This window comes from Leptonychotes weddellii, chromosome 1, assembly GCF_054177405.1.
Source record: "Leptonychotes weddellii isolate Sample4059 chromosome 1, ASM5417740v2, whole genome shotgun sequence".
NCBI classification, from domain to species: Eukaryota; Metazoa; Chordata; class Mammalia; order Carnivora; family Phocidae; genus Leptonychotes; species Leptonychotes weddellii.
Window position 1 is genome coordinate 138,656,389 of NC_138369.1, and position 23,996 is coordinate 138,680,384.

At 35.3% G+C, this 23,996-nt stretch overlaps 1 protein-coding gene across 14 annotated transcripts in view; it reads left to right on the forward strand.

Annotated features, from left to right (window-relative positions):
• The window catches only part of ZBTB20 (zinc finger and BTB domain containing 20), a 764,927-nt gene that overhangs the window by 287,121 nt on the left and 453,810 nt on the right, over window positions 1-23,996 (forward strand). For 11 of the 14 annotated variants that reach the window (XR_014138210.1, XM_081796727.1, XM_081796734.1 and 8 more), the window contains one exon: window positions 11,508-11,581. The exons of 1 other annotated variant lie outside the window; for it this stretch is intronic. The gene's annotated coding sequence lies outside the window, so the exon portion shown is untranslated. Of the gene's footprint in view, window positions 1-557; window positions 609-9,217; window positions 9,943-11,507; window positions 11,582-23,996 lie in introns of those variants that run through there. 2 more of the 14 variants (XM_081796629.1, XM_081796653.1) reach the window with 2 other exon arrangements.

A 23,996-nucleotide genomic window follows, 5' to 3' on the forward strand; every position in this document is an offset into this window, starting at 1 on the left:
CCCAGTAGTGCAATTGCTGGATCATATGGTAGCTCTATTTTCAACTTTTTTGAGGAACCCCCATACTGTTTTCCAGAGTGGTTGCACCAGCTTGCATTCCCACCAACAGTGTAGGAGGGTTCCCCTTTCTCTGCATCCCCGCCAACATATGTCGTGGAAAACAGCTATTTTTGTGAATTAATAGCAGAAACAGTAATCAAGTTAGGGGTTGGGTTGAAGTTCTCTTACAGAAATGAAAAGCCTGGCAAAAACACACAGCCAAAAAAATGTTTACCCGAGAAATTAGCTGGAGAAGTGTCATTTCATAGGACCAAAAAAATCTCTTTAAGCATTTGTTTTCATTCTCCTCTAATATACAGACAAATGGGAGATGGAGGCTCCAATTTCTTCTTTGCTTTAGCCTGGATATTGCCTAATTCTCATATTACAAGGTGAGGGAATTTTATCACATACTCCATCACCAGACTTTCTTGTGTCCTTAAGCAATTTATGTGATGTTCCATGCTTTATTTTATAGATTATTTTCCAAATAGAAGTAGTAATATTTACTGTTACAGGTTCTTGGGTTAAAGGTGAATTATTATGACATTTTCATGAGATGAAGTTTGGTGAGTACTTTGATTTCTTTGACACTTTGTAAATGTGAAGGATTAATGTTGACCCAAAAACATAAGTAAGATATTCAAAGTTAATGCATCATACATTCTGAATTCTACTGCACAAAGTTTGCTGATTTTCCCATTCCTTTCAGTCTCTATGAAGAAAAAAAAAAAGTTTTGAAAATCCTAGAAGCAGATACTACATGTTTATCTCATTTTATGGGATGCGTGATTTTGTAAATCTATTCATAATTTAAATGCTCTAGGAGAATCTATTCTCAAGGGAATTTTATTGATCATTATGTAAAGCAAAAATCATTTTTAAAGTGCATATTACTCCCTATTTCAATATGGGAACTTTCTGATTTACAAGAGTTATTTAAGTGCCCAGAGAAGCATATCCCTTTAGTATGTTCCTAAGGAGCTATAGCCTGGGCATGCCACAAAACTGTGAGGGAATAAGTAGGAAAATACTAAGTTGATTCACTTAAGTATTTGGACCTATTTAGAGAGATTACTTAGCTACTATTTGGTATGAGATTAAGTCTAGTTGATATGTACTCTACAGTTGCTTGGAATCGGTTTATTCTAGCTCACTCCAGTTCCAAATTTTCTAGCTACTAATTATGAACCATGAAATGCTAGCTCTTCTCATTGTGTGGTTTCTCTCAGCACTGTAAGTCATGTAGAATTCTTTATCTCCTGTGGGAGAAGTATTGCACCCTCATACTCATCCTCCATCTACCTCCCAATCCTCATGATTGGCAGAAATTCCTAATCTCCAGAACTTTTAGACTTCTTAGAGATGTAGTGGAACAGGCAGTTGAGGATTTCACATACACATGTAACCATCATGGAAACTTTCATTCATTGGCAGTTGGACCTCCCACACCCACCCATACACACAGCTGGGCCTCCAAATCTTGCATTACAAGGAATAGAATTAGGCAATGGTTATTTGTTGAAGGAATATCAAGTTTTTTATGGTCACTATATAAAAGGAGATCATAAATTATACCACCCAAACTGGCTTCTGAGAGTAAAAGGGGACATATTAAAGATTATGGTTAAATGACAGGCATAAGTGAGATCTGGTATTTTAGCTGGGACTACCTCCACTGCTTACCCTTCCCCAAACTCCATTGGCATAATAGATCTACCAGGGCAGGCCAAGCCATGAAAACTCACAACGTCCTGCTGAAATGGGCCGACTTGATGGAGTAAAACATGAAAAAACACATGCCCCTAGGTGTCATAAACAGTAGCAATCTCAGTGGTAAACAAACAGGGAGGATAAACATTACAGCTAGCCTGAAGTTACAGTTCAGGTTGGGGCAGGCAATAGACTGGGAAATTGCCAGAACTTTAACAAGGAGAATTGGAAAAGGAGACTGCTATAGTAGGCATTGATAAGTACATATCCCTGGTGGTTTGGAAGCCTACACGTATTACAGGAAAGACAGAGAGGGTCCAAGATATCCATATACCCAAGGACGACCCTAAGGCCTTGTGCAAAGAGGAGAGAAGAGCAATCCCAGTAAAAAGTAAGAGCCAAGGAAGACATGTAAAGTGCCTGAACTTTGAATGCATTTCCAAGCCATACACATATATCAGCAAAGGGTGTTAGCTTACTGCCCTCAAGGTGTTTGAGTACAACTCCAGACCAATCATTAGATGTGAACTGCAAACTGTGCTGACATAGGGGCAAGGTTTAGCTAAAAAATAAAAATAGGAATTATAAAAACTGACCAGAGACATCAGCATCTGCACAGCATGAGGGAGACAGACTCCACAGAATTAGATTGGTAAATCACTAAACAAACAAATAAGTAGCAATAACAGCAACAATCTCCTGGAAGGAAAAATCAGAAGTCAGATTTGCTATTAACTATTGTATAAAGTGTCAACTTGCAAGAAAAAAAATCATAAGACATGTAAAGAAACAGGAGTGTGACCAATACCCTGTTACAAAACCAGTCAGTGGAAACTGCCTCTAGGTTGGAGGGGGAAGAGCAGATATTGAATTTAGCAAAGACTTGAAGGCAGCTATTATAAATATATTTAAATAACTAAAGGAAACCTTGTTAAATAATTAAAATATTAATATACATTTAAAATAAAGAGTATCAGTATAAAGATAGAACTTATTTTTAAAAGAAACAAAAATTCTGGAGTTTAAAAGCACAATTACTAAAATGAAAAATATTCTAGAGGGACTCAAAAGCAGATTTGAGATGGCAGAACAAAGAATCACTGAACTTGAAGATAACTCAGTAGAAATTATCTAATTTGAAAAACAGAAAAAAAATGAAAATAAACAGAGCTTCAGAGATCTGAGATACCATCAAGCATACTAACGTGTGTAACAGGATAAGAGGAGAGAAGAAAAAGAAAGGGCAGAAAAAAATATATTTGAAGTAATAATGACCCCAAACTTGCCAAATGTGATGAATAACATTAATCTACACATCTGAGAAGCTCAACAAATTCCAAGTATGATAAATGCAAAAGGATCCACATATAGACACATTCTAGTCAAACTTTGAAAGTCAAAGAAAAAGATAAATTCTTGAAAGCACCAAGAGAAAAAAGACTCATTCAATACAGGAAACAACATTCTGATTAACATTTGACTTCTCATCAGAAACAGTTAAAGTCAAAAGGCAGAGGGACAACATATTCAAAGTGCTTAAGGAAAAAGATTATTAAAGTGACCATCAAGAATTTTATATTCAGCAAAACTGTTCTTCACAAATGAAGATAAAAGAAAGATATTCCAAGATAAAGACTGAGGCTACTTGTTGCTAGCAGACCTGCCTTACAAGAAATACTAAAGGAAATCATTTAGATTGAAAGGAAATGACAACAGTAACTAAAATCCACCCAAAGAAATAGATTGCACTTATAATATTATTATGTAGATAAATATAGATATGGAATGAATATACAACAAAATTCAATTCAAGAAAAAGGAAGAAAATAAAAAAGTTTAGGCCAAAAATCAATGAAATAGAAAACAATAAAATGGTAGAGAAAAATCAATGAAAACAAAAGTTGATTCTTTGCAAAGACCAACAAAATTGACAGATGTGTAGCTAGAATAACAAGGAAAAAATAGAGAAGATAACAGATTACTGAAATCAGGAATAAAAGCGGGACATCACTACCAATCCCATAGAAATTAAAGAGATTAAAAGGTAATACTATGAACAAATACATTCCTAAGACAACTTAGATAAAATTATCTAATTGCTAGAAATGCACAAATTACTGAAACTGATTCAAGAAGAAATAGAAAATCTGAATAGATCTATAATAGCAAAGAGATGGAATTTTTAATTAAGTCATCCCACAAAGAAAAGTCCAGATGCAGATATCATCACTGCATCCTATCCATCATTTAAAGAGAAACAATACCAATATTTCACAAACTTTTTCAGAAAATAGAGGGAGAAGGAACATTTTTTAATTCTTTCTATGACAGTAATATTACACTGAGACCAAAGGCAGACAAACATACCATAAGAAACCATTATCCCTCATGAATATAGACACCAAAGTCCTCAACAAAATATTCACAAATCAAATACAGCAATCTTTAAATGTACCATACACCCTGACCAAGTAGGATTTATCCTAAGAATGCAAGTTTGGTAAACATTCAGTAATTAACTAATTAATTAATTAATGTAATATACCATATTAGTAGAATAAAGGAGAGAACGCTGTGACTATTGCAATAGATACACAAAAAGCATTTGAGAAAATCCACCATCCATGACAAAAACTTTCAACAAACTAGGACTAGAAGAGGACTTCTGTAACTTGGTAAAGGGCATCTATGCAAAATCTACAACTAACATCATACTTAATGATGAAAGACTAACTGGTTTAACCCTAAGATTGGGAACAAGGCAAGGTTGTCAGATCTCACCTCTTCTATTCAACATTGTACTGGGGTGTCTGTCCAGTAAGATATAAATAAATAAATAAATAAATAAATAAATAAATAAATAAATAAAGGAAAGAAAACAAGAAAAGGAGAGAAGAGAAAAAGAAAAACAGAATAGAAAAGAAAGAAATAAAAGGCATCCAGATTAGAAAGTAAAAAGTTAACACTTTATTTGCAGAAGATAAGTTATGTAAAAAAGCTGAAGGAATGCATTCATACACACAAACGAGTTCAGCAAGTTTATAAATTATATTTTATTTTGTAATTATACAAAATTATATATCATTATAATACAAAATAGATTATATATTATTTTGTGATTATACAAAAATTAATTGTATTTCTATATACTAGCAGTGAACAATGAAATTAAAAAAACAATTCTATTCACAATAGCATCAAAAAGAATAAAGGCATATTTGTAGAAATTGACAGGCTGATCCTAAAATTCATATGAAAATGCAAAGGATCCAGAACAGTGAAAATAATTCTGAAAAGGAAAACATAGTTAGATGACCTATGTCCCTGATTTTAAAACTTACTATAAAAACTATAGAAGGAAGAGTATAGTACTGGCATATAAATCAATGGAATGAAGTTGTAAATTCAGAAAATTAACCTTTATGCTTTTGGTCAATTGATTTGACAAAGGTGCCACAGCAATTTGATAGGGGAAGGAATAGTTTTTTTGTTGTTGTTTTCAATAAATGGTATTAGGACAATTGGTGCTAGGACTGTATGTTGGTGCTAGAACTATATGAAAAAAATAACTTTATATCCTTACCTCCCACCATACACAAAGATTAATTCAAAATGGATCATGGACCCAAATATAAGAGCTAAAACTATAAGACTTCTATGAGAAAATCTTCATGACCTTGAGTTAAACAGAGTTCTTAGATATGGCACCAAAACATGATACAAAAAATAAAAAACATGATAATTTGGATTTCAATAAAATTTAAAACTTTAATATTTCAAAAGATACCACTAAAGAAATGAAGAAAGTGGGAGAAAATTTGCAAGATTTATTATTATTTTTTTTAGATTTTATTTATTTTTAGACAGAGAGAGAGCATGAGGGTGATCAGGGGAAGGGGCAGAGGGAGAGGAAGAGGGAGAGAAGCAGATTTCCCACTGAGCAGGGAGCCCAACGTGGGGCTTGATGTAATGACTTTGAGATCATGACCCGAGCCAAAATCAAGAGTCAGTCACTTAACTGACTATGCCACCCAGGTGCCCCTGCAAAATTTATTATTTGCAAATATATATCTGATAAAGGATCTTTGTCCTCATAATATATAAAGAATTCTGCAATAATAAAAAGACAAAAAACCCAATTAAAAGTTGGGCAAAATATTTGAATAAATACTTCACCAAAGAAGATCTAAGAATCACTAATAAGAATATGAAAAGATGCTCAATATCATCAATCCTTAGAAAAAAGTATATTAAAACCATAGAGGGGTACTGCTTTATGCTAACTAGAGTGAATACAATAAAAATAGGCATGCAATAACAAGTATTAATGAAGATGCTGATAAATTGGAACCCTCATACAATGCTGGTTGAAATTTAAAATGGTACAGCCAGGGGTGCCTGGGTGGTTCAGTCGGTTAAGCCACTGCCTTCGGCTCGGGTCATGATCCCAGGGTCCTGGGATCAAGCCCCACATCAGGCTCCCTGCTCGGCGGAGAGCCTGCTTCTCCCTCTCCCTCTGCCTGCTGCTCTGCCTACTTGTGCTCTCTTTCTAGATCTCTGTTAAAATAAACAAATAAAAATCTTTAAAATAAATAAATAAAATGGTACAGCCACTTTAGAAAATGGCTTAGCAGTTCTTAAAAGTTAAAATAAACTGGGGCACCTGGGTGGCACAGTTGGTTAAGCCTCTGACTCTTGGTTTCAGCTCAGGTTGCGAGATTGAGCCCCGCGTTGGATTCTGTGCTCAGTATGGAGTCTGCTTGGGATTCTCTCTCCCTCTGCTCCTGCCTCTTTCTCTCTCTCTGTCTAAAAATAAATAAATAAATCTTTAAAAAATATATTTAAAAAAAGTTAAAGTAAACTTACCTTTATGACCCAGAAATTTCACTTCTAGATATCTACTCAAGGGAAATAAAAACATGTGTCCACACGCAGACTTGTATATATGTCAGTGTTCAGAGCAGAATTATTCATAATTGTCAAAAACTAAAATCAATCTACATGTTCATTAACTGATGAGTGGATAAACAAAATCCACACAATGGAACACCGTTTGTCAATAAAAGGGAACAGACTACTGCTACATAGCACAACATAGATGAATATGAAAAATATGATAAGCCACATGCATGGCACTGCATATTGTACGACTGCACTTATATGAAATGTCCAGAAAAGGTAAATGTTTAGAGACAGAAAGCTGATTAGTTATTGTTTGGAGCTGGGAGTAAGAGTGGGTTGACTACCTAAGGACATGAAAGATCTTTCTGGGGTGACAAAAATGTTCTAAAACTGGACTCTGGTGATGATCACTCTAAATTTATTTAAAATCCTTAAGTTGTACACTTAAAAAGGTGAATTTTATGTTATGTAAATTACATCTCAATAGACTGTTAAAAGTGAAATTATGCTAATTGAAACTAAGAAGAGGAAAACCTGGCAGACCCTCTGTTAACCAAATGACCAAGATTAACATCCCCAGTGATAAGTCATATGGGTATCATGTACCCCCTGATATGATGTTACAAAAAGAGCTCTTCATTCATTCACAAGCTAATCATGAGAAACATCAGACGAATCCAAATTATTATTTAGGTTAGTACAAAAAATATCTGACCACTACTCTTCAAATCTATCAGGGTCATAAAAAACAAGAGAAGACTGAGAAATTGTCACAAATCAGAGAAGAGTTAGAAGTGGCAACTAAATGCAATGTGGTATCCTAGATTAGACCCTTGGAATAGAATAAATATATTAGTGGAAAAACTGGTAACATCTGAATAAAGTATGTAGTTAATAGTATTGTATCAGTGTTCATTTCTTCCTTTGACAAATTTACCATCGTTACGTAAGATGTTAATGTTCAGTAGTGAAGAAGATACAGGAATTCTCTGTACTCTCTTTACAACTTTTCAATAAATGTGAAATTGTTCCAAAATAAAAAGTAATTTAAAAAACAAAAGAATGGGGGACTTATCAGTTAAAAGAGAATTATGATTTAAATGTAATGTGTGGATCTTGTTTAGATCCTAATTCATACTAACCAGCTATAAAAATGAACAAAGAACAAAAAACATTCAGAAGTCAATCATTTGACCTAAGATATTTAATAACATTAAAGAATTGCTATTATTTTTGATGTGGGATAATGATACTATGATTTTCAGAGGACATTATTTTTTAGTACTACATACTAACATATTTGTGGATAGAATGATATATCTGGAATTGTCTTTAAAATGAGCCAGTGGAAGAAAAAGTGGGTGACTATAGATAAAAAAAAAAGATGGCCCGTGGGTGATGAGTACCTGGTAGCTCATTTTACTATGCTCTCTACTCTTGGATGTGTTTGAGATTTTCCATAATAAAAATTTTTTTTAAGTGAAAAGAAAAAAAAGACTAAGAGAAATAATTAAAATATTGTAATTTCCCTCTATGCTGACCACAGGCAGGGCTTGTCTCTTAAAAATCATCTGAGCAATGTCAGAATGAATAAATTATAAGAGAGGTGAGTGAACTCTCAAAAACAATCTGAGCAAGATAAAATCGATACTGAATAGTTGGGAGAACATTAAGAGAAACGCCTGAATTAGCATAGACCTCCTAAACTAGAGTGCTTTGTTGTTCTTTGCTTGAAGTTTTTTGACCTGGTGATATTTAAAACTCCTATGCATGTGAGGATTTTTTAAAAAAGTAGAGTGTGGTCAGAAGCAGCCCTGTGTTACTAGTCAGTGTTAACGATCTATAGTTCCTCACCCCCCTTCAGTTTTCTTTATTGTCTAGGGCTTTGTTTTTTGGACTTGTGAATTACAGGATAGGTTACTGTAATATAATGCATTTGCCACTTCTCTGGAAAGCCATTCAGAATCTCTAACTAGTGCAGAATGTACAACTCTTTTGCTAAAGGGTCTCTGCCAAGAGAAGCATTCTTCCGGGCTTTGTAATTTGCATTGATTACTGACTGAGCTGTTTCCCAGTGCATCACTGGGTGTTGACTGTAATCTATAAAGCTTTACATAGTTTTGTCCTATTTAAAAAAGTCTGACACTGGTGGTCAATTTCAGTAATGACCGAGATCGATCTGGGTGACTTTAAAAAATTTTAACAGATTTTGGGACCTGAAATGTCAAGAGCAAGTTATTCTTATTGATCACACATAGTCTGGAAATCTACTATTTTAAAGGTGGGTACAGTGTACAGTACTGAACTTGTAAAAAACAGGAAGTTGAAAAGTAGACAGTATTGCCAGAAATGTTCTAGCTCTGACTTTGTGCTCCCTAAACTAATCTGACATGCTTTCAGAATATTTCACTTCCTTGATGACCATTTTTACAGTTTCTATCCAATACTTACCCCCACATAGTGACAGAGTTAATGATTATCTCATGAGGCAGATATGAATAGGAACAGTATTCATATCAAAGACAACTGGTCCCACTTCCAGGTCCATCTTTGGGCCAAGATATGTAGTCGCCAACAGTGAGTTGGCGACTGTATTTTTTGAGTCCTGGCGCAAAGTAAGATCCATCTGTTTTGCCCAGCCGTTTGCCTGAGTGCCACAAAATGGTCCTGTTATTAGTCTTATTTGTGGTCCTATTTGAGGTTAAGGGATAATATAAATAAACTTTAGTCCTCCTTGTGATGAATGTAGCATGGGAATTAAAAGTGGTGGTGTTGGTAGTGGTAAGTGATGTTGCGTCTCTATTTTCTCAGTTGCTCTGTTTTCTTTGGATTGGGAAACAGACATTTAAGAATGAGTTTGTCATCTGGAAGGATAGTTGTGACCAAGTTTCCCTCAACAGGATACAAGATGTTATTTTTGAGCTTCATTACCCTCACCAAGGGGAAAAAAAAAAGAGAGGGAAAAAATAAGGAAGAAAGTGAAAGTAAGGAAGAAACATGCAGAAACAGAAGTGAAGAGAAAGGTCAAAGAGGATGAGGAATACATGAGGAGACGAGAAGAATGTAACGTAGCAGACTGCCTATTCATAGAAATTACTTTATTATTTTGAACTGATAGTTCAGTTAACTCAACATCTGGTGAATTGAGGAAAAGGAAATCTGACTGATTAAATTGAACTGCTAGTTGTCAGTTAAATAGTTTATATATAAATATGCAGCCTAGTTTCCATCATATTTTCCTGTATGAACTAGATAGTGAATCAGTTTTTCACTAACCATATTTGAGCGGTGAGTAGAACAATACCAATCGGTGATTCAGATTTATGTAGAGGTGGGCAGTTTTTATATTTCTGAACTGATTATTGGGGATTATTGTTATTCCATATAATTTCTGAGCCTGAGTTATTTTTGTCAGTTTCTTTTATGAATGTTTTGTTACCTTATAAGGAAATATGTGCACTCCCCTCCTCTCATTCAGTTGTCCCTGGTGACGCCTCCATAATTTCTGTCTTTACACTGGTGCATTTTTAGTCTAATTCAGGCATGTGAGAAGCAGGGGAAAAGTTTAGTCAGTCAATGTCAGTGATTTTTTTTCTGATCCATTCATGGATGGATTTCGTGAATCTGCACCAGTTTGCCTTTAAAATCTATATATATCAAGTAGACACAATACCTAAAATATTCTTCCATATACTTGAAGGGAAAAAGAAAATAGAATTCGTAAGTCAGATGAGATACATTTTCTAATAATAGATGCAATTTCAGGGGTGATTTATGATCATGCTCCCATATGTAGAGATATTAAAATATTACCTTGCACTAATGTGAAGTAGGACATAAACACACCACATTTAGTGCTACAAATATATAAAAAATGTACTGCCATGCTGTGAAGTAAAAGAAAGATAATTGTATTATCTTATTTTACACAAAAAAAGCTATATTTTTCTAAATCCTGTAGTGTCAGTTATCTAAAGCTAAAAATAGGGATGACTTAATCTAGCCTGTTTTTTTTTAAACTGTTATCTTATTTAGAGATGGTGTTGTATGAAGAAGGAAGGGATTGAAAATATAGTGTGACATTTTAAGCCCAAATATTTATGACATAGTTGGAGATTTTAATGCCTGCACTCTTAATTTGAAGATTAAAAATACATGTTAAAAAATGTGGTTCGGTTTTTTAAAACCAGGAGGTCCAGTTCAAATCCTGATGGTCTTGTCATGCTGCTTCACACAGCAGTGGCTGCATCTAATAAGATAATATGTCTATATGATGTGTTATCCGGCATGCTAAGCCCACCATACATTGCAGTGGGCATTCTGTATTGCTAAATATGTTCATTTACCTCTGCTTCACCATCTGCCTCACCACCAATGCAGCCACTTGAAAGTAGTAGATCTAACATTTTTTTTCCAGTTCTATTTGAAGTCATAATTTTCCTTCAACATGTATATTCAGATAATAGATTTTCTTCTTTATTCTCTAAAATTAACATTTTATGTAATCTTTAGGCTGTGAAATTGTTGAGTAGTTTTTTAAAAATCAGATAGAATTTAGCTGAAATTCAGAGGCACTGAGCTTCTAGTCATATCATTATAAGTCCTAAACAGGGAGGCATATTTTGTTTTTCAGAATTGCTTTTTTTTTTCCTCTTTAGTTCCTTTTCTTTTCATTAAAAAACTACTCTGGGAAGAGGGTTTTTTTTTACCTTAACAGAAAAAAAAAAAAAAAAAAGCCACGCTTGACTGATAATGCATTGCTTTGGATGGTGAAACATTATGAAAGTTTAATTTTTAATTAAATCTGAAATACCAATTATAACTGAAAGAGATTTTAACCTGTTTCTTTTCAGACTGCCTAAAGTTACATTTAGAGACTGAAATCACTGCACCTTAAAAACAAAAGATTGAGCTGCACTGCATTCCTGTAAGTGAAAGCTTCCTGTACCTTCTTCCTCTGTGATTTTGTGACCAACCCAAGAAAAGACAAAAACATTGGTAACATAGTAACCAGGCATGAGTAAAAATTTGAATATCCCTGAAGAAATATATGTTTAAATGATTTCCTTCTATAAAAAAAAAAATTGTTGGGCTCAATATTCAGTATGTCTTTTTTATTCAACCTAAATTGTGAATCCTTTTTTTTTTTTTTTTTTGCCTGGTTTGAATTGCATTAGGGAGGGTGTCACCCACTGTGCATCCGCACAGTGACATACACCGTGACAGGAGGGATTCTCACATTTTTGTTCAAGTCCCATTGAAGGTAATGGATTTCTTACGGAATCAAAGTAGATTCCTTTTTCCTTTGTGATGTCATTAGAAATTTTTAGCCTTTGTGTCAATGGAAATGGAGAGAAGTTCATGATGACATCACAAGATTCTGTTGCCTTGAGGACTTTGGGCAAAACTAAGTAAAATGCATAATTCCCTTGTGTGCGTGTGTTCCCCATTCTGCTATGAAGCAGTCAAAATAGCACATCTTATGTCTTCCCGTGAGCTACAAGGCTGTCTCTCAGAGCCCCATTGTTCCATAAATGCATGTCAGAGTCTACCACAGTCTGGTCTACCCTTATTTAGCTGCTGTTTTGTCAATGTACTTGGAAGAACAATTAACACTTGGGATTTCAATGTCTGAATAACAGGCAGTGAATAGAACCCGAGCATATAAAAGAATCAGACGCCCAGGGTAAGAAAACAGAAGCTTATAGTTGGTGGGGGAAAAAAGAAAAGCATTTTAATGCTGCGCTCAAAGGTTGTGAAATACTATGAGAGAAGTCAATCTTTTTTTTTTTTTTTAAATTTTAGATCAAAATGTATGTTTTGGTAATGAAATCCAGAAGGTTATGATGTCTTCCTAAGTTTTGCAGTTTAATGTGTTGCAAGGTCTTTCCTTAGAGAGTCTTAAAACACTGAAATAACATCCATCCCCTTGAGTCATTGTTGGAAGGCCAGATGTGGGGTCTACTGCACCGTGGCTTTCAGAGTGCCACCGTGTCTGTCCCACAGAGTGCAGTAAAAGTGATTCAGTTTCTTCCATTTTCACTTTGGTTCACTGTACTCTTTCATTATTGGCTATAGTGCTTGTGTGTTGACTGCTGATAGTCCAGAAGTTATTTAAGTATCTCTATGTATGGTCTGAATTTCTGCTAGGTCCCTTTTTTGGTGGAAGGAGAAAGATGACGGATGGACAGAGCAAGATCACCTCACTGTCAGGGTAGCTGATGAATGGAAAGGGAGCTTATGCATGGTGCCCACTGAGCACAGTGCTTGACTGGAATGAGGGAGTAAATGATGCTTGTTGTTATTTTTGTCATAACTACAACAGTTCAAACCCATAGACAGAAAGGTCTCCAGAAGCAGGGTCTGTTTCTTACTTGTTTTTAAATCTCCAGTGCTTGGCATAATAATAGTAATGATGAAGTATTTACTGTTATTAATACAATTATAAAATGTGTTCATAGTCAGTACTCTAGGATTTATTCTGTCAGAGAATATTTATTGTGGAGAGGGGTTGAATAAAGTTCTTGACAGTCAGGAAGACAATTTTAAAGGAATTGGTCAAAGGTAAACCAACTGTTCATCACATCACGTTAGGCATCTGTCTCTTGGTCTTTCTCCTCATTGACTTTACACTTCCTTCTCATCACCAAGATGAGGAGGGCCAATTCATACCATATCCTTTTTTCTGTGAAATGGTCTCCAGCAGTTTTCCACTTAACTTATGTGTCTTAGATCCCATACATTGAAGTTGTCTCCAAAGATACCTCTACCTGACTCCAGGATGGGCTCTTCACCTGTTGGTCTAATTTCCGTGTGGTGAATTGTGCTTCAAGGAAAGAGGCACATAGAGGCACATGTACGATAGATACCAGGGCAACAGGCCTGGGGAAGTCACCATTAGAAGCCTCAACTTTCAGTGCATAAAAACCCAGGACCAGTTTCTCAGTTTCTCAGCATGAATAAGACCACAACATTCTTTAGAACTCAGAACCATTTGACCCCTTCTGGCCTCTTCAACATTTAGCTTTCTGGTGGTTTTTGGGTTTTTTGTTTTTTGTTTTTGTTGTTTTGTTTTGCATAAAGTTCTCTGCCCTCCCCCACCAATTTTAATTTATTTCCAAAAGGGGTCCCTTCATTTTTATTAAATCTGCTGATGATGCAAATTAAGGCTTTCATAAAACGTGGCCTCTGAGGCAAAACTAAAATGATAAAATTTAAGCTTAGTGAATTATACCGTTATCATGTTGAATAACATTTAAGGACATCAAAGAACTTTATAAACACATTTCATATTTTTTAAGATTACAAAATTGAGGTGAAAGGGATTTAAGGGTAAAGCTTCATCAAACATTACAGGTACAAAGGCTGTAAGAAGCAGAAGTCCTAATAATCTAATTTTGAAATAAGTATATTGAGGCCCAGGGTAGGGCATGCAAGTTACCCAAACCATAATGATCACCAGTGCAGCTCATCCTTTAGTCATCTAGGCCTGAGAATAGCCCTGAATTTAGGCTCTGGGGCTTTGATCTTTCCTCTATACTCAGGGTCTGAGCAGTGTTTTCTGAGGAACAAATTGCCTTAGGTTCATTTTATGAGACCCTTTGAACTGTAGTTCCCTCCATAGACTAGCCCAAAATTAATATATAAGGAGTTTTCTGGAAATATTCATTGTTACCAAAAAAGGGTTTTTTTTTCATTTTTTTCTGTACATTTTGATATCATGCCTCTGGTTGTACAGTGAGTCACATGGATGCAAATTTATTTGGTTGACTTAATATTCTTTATGACAATTTACAAAGTGGACAGAAGACCATTAGAAACTTCAGTAGTTTAATTGTGCTTACAGGCATGATAAAACTAGTATTCTGAACAGAGCCATTGTGACATGGAATTCAGACTTCCCGAGTGTGCATCACGCATGGTGTCAGAATGTCACTGTTGCCAGGGGTCATTTCTGTCAGAGAAAAGTTTTTCAGAGTCTGAAAAAAATGAAATAAACTTTAATAATTTAAAATGAATTACTTGCCCTAGTAATTTATTTCAGGTTGCCTTTATTGGATTCTGTCATTTAGCAATCTGAAGAGACCAGTGTAGGAACTTTTCTGTTATTTTACCCAGAGCTAAGTCCTGGGTATATCTTAGTTTCTTCTTCAAATTTATTTTATACCTTCCCAACCTTCCTGTCCCCATGTGAAGAAGTTCAAATTTCTATGTACAAAATATGAGTGCTTATGTCTTTGTGCCCCAAATGAGGAGATGGTGTTCTGTCTTAAAAAATCCCATGGAAGCTTTGGCATATAGAGAAGGAAGAATTGAAGCATGAGAATGCCAGAGCAGGGCCTTGGATGTAGGTGCACAACAAGGTTCTCTCCTCAGACCTCTTCTCTCTTTAATAATATTTAAAATTTATTCTGTGCCTCTTATGAACAAAGCATTTTACCAGGGTAAATAACATATACTTCCTGTCATCAAGGAGTTCATAATCTGTTTGGGCAATAAATACATCTTTCTTAAAGACAGAATGTTGTATGGGTACAGTAAAGTAAATAGTTATCATTTCCTTTGGAGCATCAAGAAATTATCTGGGGTACCTGTGTGACTCAGTTGGTTAAGCGTCTGCCTTTGGCTCAGGTCATGATCCCAGCATCCTGGGATCAAGCCCCACATCGGGCTCCCTGCTCAGCGTGGAGCCTGCTTCTTCCTCTCCCACTCCCCCTGCTTGTGCTCGCGCTCTCTCTCTCAAATAAATAAAATAAAATCTAAAAAAAATAATTAAAAAAGAAATTATTTGATATTCACCAGTAGCCCAAGTAGAGGGAGTAATGAAAATGAAAGTTGAGGGAACAGTGAATAGTAATGGTGTGATCTGAGAATAGGATGCTGGTTGGAGCCAGTTTTTTCCAAAGTGTGGGTTGCAAACCATTCATAGGTCATGGAATCAGTTTAGAGAATCATAGTCAATATGCTTTTAATGAAATAGTATCAAAGGGAGAAATTTATAAAAAGAGTGTGTTACATATTTTTAAGACAATGGATTGCAAAATAAATATATTTCTTACTGGGAATCGTGCCACCAAAATATGAAAGCAGATATAAAGAAGATCAGTCTTTTAAATACTCAACTCACATAATCCTAACTAAGGCATAATATTATTTTCCACCTCTTTATATATGAGAAAGTGGAGGGATTAAGCAATTTGTCCCAGGTCATACAATAGGTGAATGTAAAAGATAGAATGTGAATAGGTCTGTCAAACTCCATATTCATACTCTTCCCATGATCTGACACTGCTTTTCAGGGTTGTATGACTTCAGTTATTACACTACTGACAACTCACACATCTATGTCTCTAGTCCTGATATCTCTCCCAAATTCCAGTCCTATATTTCCAATGTCCTTATTTAAATCTTCGAATAGATATCACACTAGTTTTCTCCAAGTCAGTACATCAAAATTGAATTTATCCTCCTAGTGAAAATTAATCATCCTCCTTTTGACTATACTAATTTTCTTCATCTCAATTGTCCAGGTCATCTTGACTCAAAATTTGTCATTCTTGCTTTCCCCCACCCCCCAGGTGTCCAATAAGTGGCCGGGTCTTGTTAATTCTCCTTCCTTGGTACCTCTGTCTTAGGTTTTCATTTTCTCTTCCCTGCAATAATCTCCTAATTGAGAGAGACAGGGGGAAGGGAGACCAGTTCATCCTAAACACTGCTGCCTCATTAGGTTTCCTGAAGCAGGAGCCCTAAGATTATGTCACCCTTGTTCAGACAAAACTTTTCATTTTATTTTATTTTATTATGTTGTGTTAATCACCATACATTACATCATTTTTTGATGTAGTGTTCCATGATTCATTGTTTGTGTGTAACACCCAGTGCTCCATGCAATACGTGCCCTCTTTAATACCCATCACCAGGCTAACCCATCCCCCCACCCCGCTCCCCTCTAGAACCCTCAGTTTGTTTCTCAGAGTCCATAGTCTCTCATGGTTCGTCTCCCTCTCCAATTTCCCCCCCCTTCATTTTTCCCTTCCTGCTATCTTCTTTCTTTTTTTAACATATAATGTATTACTTGTTTCAGAGGTACAGGTCTGTGATTCAACAGTCTTACACAATTCACAGCGCTCACCATAGCATATACCCTCCCCAATGTCTATCACCCAGCCACCCCATCCCTCCCACCCCCACCAATTCTAGATTAATCGCCAATTTCTAACCAATATTTATGACCATCTAAAATCTAATTCTAACCTCATTTCTGACATAGTCTTTTTTTTTTTTTAAGATTTTATTTACCCATTTGAGAGAGAGAGAATGGCAGGGGGCACGAGCAGGGAGAAGGAGCAGAGGCAGAGGGAGAAGCAGGCTCCCCGCTGAGCAGGGAGTCGGACGCGGGGCTCAATCCCAGGACCCTGGGATCATGACCTGAGCCGAAGGCAGACGCTTAACTGACTGAGCCACCCAGGCACCCCCTGACTTATTCTTATGGTTTAATATACCACACACTTAGGCCAAATTTCCTCACCACCACCACCCCCCTTTATTAATATTGTTCCTGCCATCTTGGATGTCCATTATTCTGTTTTTCCATATGGAAATCTAACCCATCCTTCTGGGTCTATTTTGAATGCTATTAATTCCATGAAACCTTCCCTCTTTGACCTAGCCAGAAATAATTCACTCTCCCCTGTTTACCAAGCTCACTTCGCACCTGTAGTGGGTCTGCTGACAATTTGATTTTGGACTTGTAGCATTCAGAACTGGGAGAGAATATATATCTGTTAAGTCAACAAGTTTTGGTAATTTGTCACAATAGCCTAAGAAACTAATGTAGCATTTATCTACACTTTTTTTTTGAGACTTGAATTGCTTTCTATATTTTTTAATGATACTTATGTTCAGGCTTTATCTCTTTACTAGAAAATAAATTCTTTAGGGATAGAGTCCATATTTAATTAACATTTCTAAACTCTACAAAATCTACCACAGTAGAATCATTAATTCATTGCCCAACCATGCTTAATCTGGGGAATATAGAAATGATCCCTTAGGCTCTCATGGAATTTATAGTGTCCTAAGGGAATCAGACATTAAATAAGTAAACAAATAATTACAAAATTACAAATTGTAGTCCGTGAAAAGAGCTAATAGATATGCAAGACAGTAATGCATGGGGAAAATCTGTTATACTGTCCATTGAGTAGTCAGGAAAGAATTCTCATAGAAAGTGTAATTTAAGTTGATAGTTAAAGCACAGGAAGAATCGGGCAGGTGAAGAATTTGGGGTGAGGATAGAAACATGAAGGAAGAGAAAGCTCCAGACAGAAACAGCATAGACAATGCCCTGAGGCAAAGACAAACTTTGTGTATTCAAGGAAATAAAAGGATTCCAGAGTGGCTAGAGGGAAGTAAACAAAGAAGAGAGTAATTGGAAGTGAAGTCAGAGGAGGAGCCAGAGTGAAGAATTTGGATTTTATTTTGAATACACTGGAAAAACACGTAATAGATGTATATAATAAATAAATAAATAAATATTATCTATATTTTAATTGAATAGAACAAGATGAAAATAATTCAAAGGTAAATAGTATGTACAAGCTCATAGCAACTATACATTTATTTTGAATCCTTGCCAAAGGTTTACTTCTAAGTTTGAGGGGGGTTTGGATTTCTGAAACTGAGATCTAATAGTTCACAACATATTTCCCATCTGCATAACCAAAGTAGGTTCCTGACAACCTTCTAAGATAAGGTCAAGTTAATTTTATTTCCTTTCTAGTTAATAATTATTACGATTCTGTTGTTGGTTAATGAATCTCTTATTTTTGTTTATTTTTAAGAGCTAATTGCACAATGTAGGAATGAGTACCAAAAATGTGTTTTACTCCTAGGATGTATTTTTAACATGTTACCCTTAATCTTATTTTTAATTTTGATGTATTTTATCATGTGCAATGACCAGGGGCCTGGAGGCATAGAAAGCCTTGAAATGAATATCATTATCTTCATTATTACTGAATTTTGGGATTAAAAACAATCCAGATCATTTTAAAGTATGATGCATTAATATTATGGAATACCACTAAATCAGAATGGAGATATCAGTTTGTTTGCAAAATGGTAGAAATTATGCCCTTTTGCCAGATTAAAAAAAAGGAAAGAGAAGAAAAAAGGAAAAGAAATACGGTAGACGAAATGTGAAAATTAAACCATAGAGAAGTAGGTTAAGCTCTAAAGATATGAGAATTTATCTGCTTTAACTTAGTAAAAAGACACTAGAATCATAAAATATTATAGTGACAGGGAAACTTAGGAATTATTTATTCCAGCTTCCTCATTTTAGAGATGAACAAAATTCAGGCCTAGAATTCCTTTCTAAGACATACAGTTAAATAGTTAATGGCAGGGATGGAACTGTAACCCTAATTCTTAGGAGGTATATTAACACAGCTAAACCAGCTTATCAGTGATCAACACCCCTACCATAACCCTTTCAAGGTCTTGGGTGGAAAAAAGAATATTAAGTACAGGAGATGAGCTTTAATTAATAAAAATGTGAACAATATGTATTACTCACAATCTGTTTACTTAATGTACCAGATGCTTTGTGAAAGTTGTCTTTAATCCTTGCTACCACACTCAGCAACCACTCTGCAAAGTAGGAATCATTTCCATTTTATAATGAGAATACTGAGCTCCAGAAAGATTAAGTAACATCCAAGATTGCGAAGCCAGTAAGTGAATTTGTATTGATGCCAGGCCTAACTGATTCAAAACTATCTCCTGCTTGTTGTTTTTATCTATTGCATTTTGTTATCGCCTTAGCTCATGTGGTCACACAGGTCATTAGTTCTCTAATACTCCAAACATTGAAAAAAAAAAAAGTTAGGAAGAAAAGAAAGTTAGATTTAGCAGGTACCCTTTCTGCATAAAGTTCTTCACATTTAATTCCGTCAACAGTACCTCAAGATTAATGTTATAATCCTTAGTTTAAAATTTAGAAAACCAAGGTTCAGTGAGATGAAATTGCCCCACACATCTTAGTAAAAGCCTGAGCCAGAATTCTAACACAGATCTGTCTGATCCCAGGTGTTCTTCCCATTGTTCCATCAACCTCTAAGTCTGCTCTTCTCCTGGATGCTGGTTAGTCTTCTATGGTCCTCACACCTCATCTCCTTATCTGGCAAAGTAGAATTGTAAGGCATGCTCTCATAGACTTCTCAAGAAGGAAGAGAGTGTGTTGAGAAGGTGCTTTTATAATTAAGTTTTATTACCTTGTCTGAAAATAAATACAGTGACCCATATATGTTTCCTTCTTTGAGAAATGAGGAGCTAGGAAGATAGGTCGAATCTGTGACATTACTCTTCCATCTCTACATTACCTTGACTCACTCTGTGTCTGTGCCCAAGACCCCAATCATATCACAGATAACAGTACTACTAACCTATATCATACTTGAATACACCTTTGAAAAATAAAAGAAGTAAAATTGTTGTATTTATGAGGCGAATACAAAGGAAGAAGTTTTACGTTTTCCTTCTCAAAACTAACTTATTTGAAGCCTTGAAAGCCTGATTAGAGATATAGGTCAATGAAAGAGCTCATTGTTAACTGCTTCTAGAAAAAGTGCAAAACTGAAAATCCAAACACACTTATGAATTGTTAGATTGTTTTCTAATGACCAATGAGGACTACATTAGAAGTGAATTTCTTGGTAAAAGCAAGAGAGAGAGACAGGGAGAGGGAGGGAGGAAGGGTGGGAGGGAAGGAGGGAGGGGGGAAAAGGGGAGGAGAAAGAGATTGGAAACAGTTTTTTAATGGCAGCTCCCACTCAGACATGATCTTGAATTTCCTTCTATGTGTCAGCTTTAGCAGCACTGCATGTATACACCTTCATTTCTGAGAAGGTCATTTTCTATTATCAGATAATACACTTGAACAATTATTCTAAAACCTATTGTCACTATGGAATGGCACAATATACAAAAACAAGTTTATGGTGATTAGAAGTGTTGCTTACCTGTTAGGGTTCTACAACTGTTACTTTATCCTCTCTGTTTCTTGAGTTTGACTTCTAAGTCGTTCTATGTGAAAGGGTCCATTCAAGTCTTTTAAAATAACTCCGTGAAAACCATCTTTCCTTCTTTGCAGAAGGGACTTTGTTCTTTGGCCCATCCTTGCACTTTGCAATATGTTGCTAGTAGCCCTAAAGCAGAAAGTACATTAATATATCATTTGAACTGCTGGGTCTCATCAGGAAAAAAAAAAATGTTTTCAACAATCTTATAATATTTTGTTAAAAATCCAATTCTGGTTCAATGTTTTGTTCTCGAAGGAGTTTTGAATGAATAAAAGCTTTTGTAAGAGGGAGGAAGCTTATCTAATCTCTTCAAGACTGGTGAGAAGCAATCAGGAGACTTGTGACTCTTTGAAACAGTAAATTTCCAGGGAATTAGGCACATGTTTCTCAAGAACAATAGTTTTACACATCAGGTGGCAGCACATTGCCTCTAAATGCACCCCCTCATGTATCCCAAATGGCAATGTGGAAGCACCATTCTTTGAGTCAAGTGGAGAAGGGAAGAGACCATGCTAAACTGACATTCTTTCAGGAGGTCATGAGAAATTGAATACAGAATGAACTCAGTCTAATGATTAGTATCAGATTCTCAGAGTTATAAACCTCCTATGTTAAAATGCCCTCAAAGATATAGGAAAATAAGTTTGCTCATGTTGGTAGTTATAAGGACTAGAAAATTAAGATTCTTGACAGTCATTTACTTGTTTGCAATTGCACTAAACTTGACCATATGAAATTTGCTTAACCTTTGCTACAATGTTACTGAACTATTCTTTGCTTAACTTACTTGAATATTATAGGACGTTATTAAATAATCAGTATATGTCTAACATTGTTATCATTGCCACTGTTGCTACTATCAGAATTATGTTTTCTTTTCTGGACTAGGGCTGGCAGGAACAGCTGAGAACCTGGGTTACACATTTCACACTCTGTCTTACCTTCCTGCGGCATTGGAAAGTGGGAGGGGCCAACTAGACTGGCGGCTCTGTAAGTTAACTTAGACTTACCTGGAAAACTTGTCAGTGAAGCTTTATTCATAAGCCCTTTTAGCAGATAAATAGTTTGCATGAAAAAGCCCTTGTTTTTTAAATAAGTACTAACTCTCATGCTTCATGAGACTTTCTGATTGATTACATCATACTATCCACATTATCGTTGCAGTTACCACGAGGGAGGCAGCAAGTATAATGGAAACGAAAGAGTATGGGGCTGACTGTCTGGAGACTTAATTCAGGCATTGTCAGATAGTTTTGTCTTAAGATCATTTTCCTTATCTGTAGGGGACACTTTTCTCGATCCGTGCAGACATTATACAAAGAAGCCAAATGATATATATGAAGTATTTAGAGCTCTACAGAATAAAGGTAGTTCATAAATATCATTTAGTACTATTATGGTAAAAGTAATAGCAGAATTATAAATCACTTTGAGGTCTCCAGAGTAAGGTACTTTATCTGAGGCCTTCCTGCTATAGAAATTAGTTTGTTTTTTGAGTTGCCATATAGGGAGGTACTCTGTTGCTGCTAAGCACTGTTCATACATTGGAAGCAATGACTAAGAATGAATTGTCAGTAATATGTTACTCTTTTTATTTTTTTAAATTTTTCTTTATTATTTTTTAATATGTTATTCCTTTTAAAGATTTATTTTAAAAGCATTCTTTACTATAAATTCTCTGAGCACTTTTTCTTAAATTAAAAAAAAATTAACTGTTTTATCTCTCATATTACAGAGTGAATTGCTTGAGGTAAAGAACCATGAGCAATTTACTAATTTTCTCAGTTACTAAAACTGGTACCAGGTAGATATTCAGTGTTTGTTCAGTATCTTGTGTAAAAATTTAGTAAAATTTTAATAAACATTTTTTTGAAAAGGATATTGAATTTATTAATTTGACTACATATATACCATATGATATGGACAGATGTTATTGAAGATTATACAGCCATTTGAAAAAGAATGAATTATATCTATCACTATTGATCTGGGAGGATGACCATAATTTATTAAGTGAAAAGAGCAAATTTTCAGGGTATTGAATATTTATGAACAAATTTGTTGCACATGTTCTATGACATTCTTCACAATGGTCATCTCACGGGATTGAGAATAAAAAGGGACTAATGGAAGATTATTAATTTTTTCTTTAAACATTTTTATTGTTTCATTAGTTGTAGTGAATATCTATTATAAAAGTAAGTTTGAAAATGAATATATAAAATTATTTTTTAAATTGCTACCTTTTGTTTCTTGGAAAATCAGCCTGAGAAAAATAATCATACAGAACTTTTAATTTCATTGTATTGCCTCAACCTCCATAATACAGAGTAAAGCACATACTCTAAATAGAGTGATTCATTTTCTCAACAAGTATTTCCTGAGCTCTATGATGGTACTAATTCTTGTTAATAAGTATGATGTATATGTGTAAAGCTGAGCTCTTTCATGATACAAGGTTCATACATGGAATCATATACAAAGAACTAATAGTTGAGCAAGCAAAAGTTTATAGTTTATCTGAATATATAACCTACAAATTCACCAAAAAACTTTTTGGGTTTCACTGGTTTTTTGTTGTTGTTTTGTTCTGTTTTTTGCCATCTCTGTTATCCACAATACATCTCTCACGGTAGCTGCCCTGAAGTTCCTGCTGCCTTTCTCTCCTCTTCAAGAGCTCTCACTAACCCTCCTTGGCCCAGGTCAACTAACTTTCCTGCTCACTTCCCAACTCCTTGCTGGGTCTGTCTTTTTCTTCTCTTTCTGATGATAATCTCACTAGACTTTCAGTCTTCTTTCACTCACTGAGGAGGACAAGAAATAGAAGAGGGAAGGAAAGAAAGGAAAAAAGAAAGAAAAGAAAGAAAAGGAAAGAGAGGAAGGAAGGAAGGGAGGGGGGAAGGATAGAGAAAAGAAAAGAAAACACCTCTGCAAGATAAGGTTTCAGGACTATATTCCCAACAGAAACTTCACAGGAGTTTTAATTAACCAAAGGGGCAGACCCAGAAGCCTTAGGTTAAAGATAAGCACTGAAGGCCCCCTTTAGAATGTACATAAGTAGACTTGAGCCTATGAGTTGGGTAGTATATCCAAACTGGAACCAGGCAAGAGAGGACTGTATAGTCTGAGATACTATATTTCCCAGAGTCAGTACATTCTACATCCCATCACAGAGTAATGCTGACAATGAATGACCTTTTACAGATAGAGAACAAAGGCACCATGAGCTAAATTTAAAACACAGAAAAGTTGTAATAT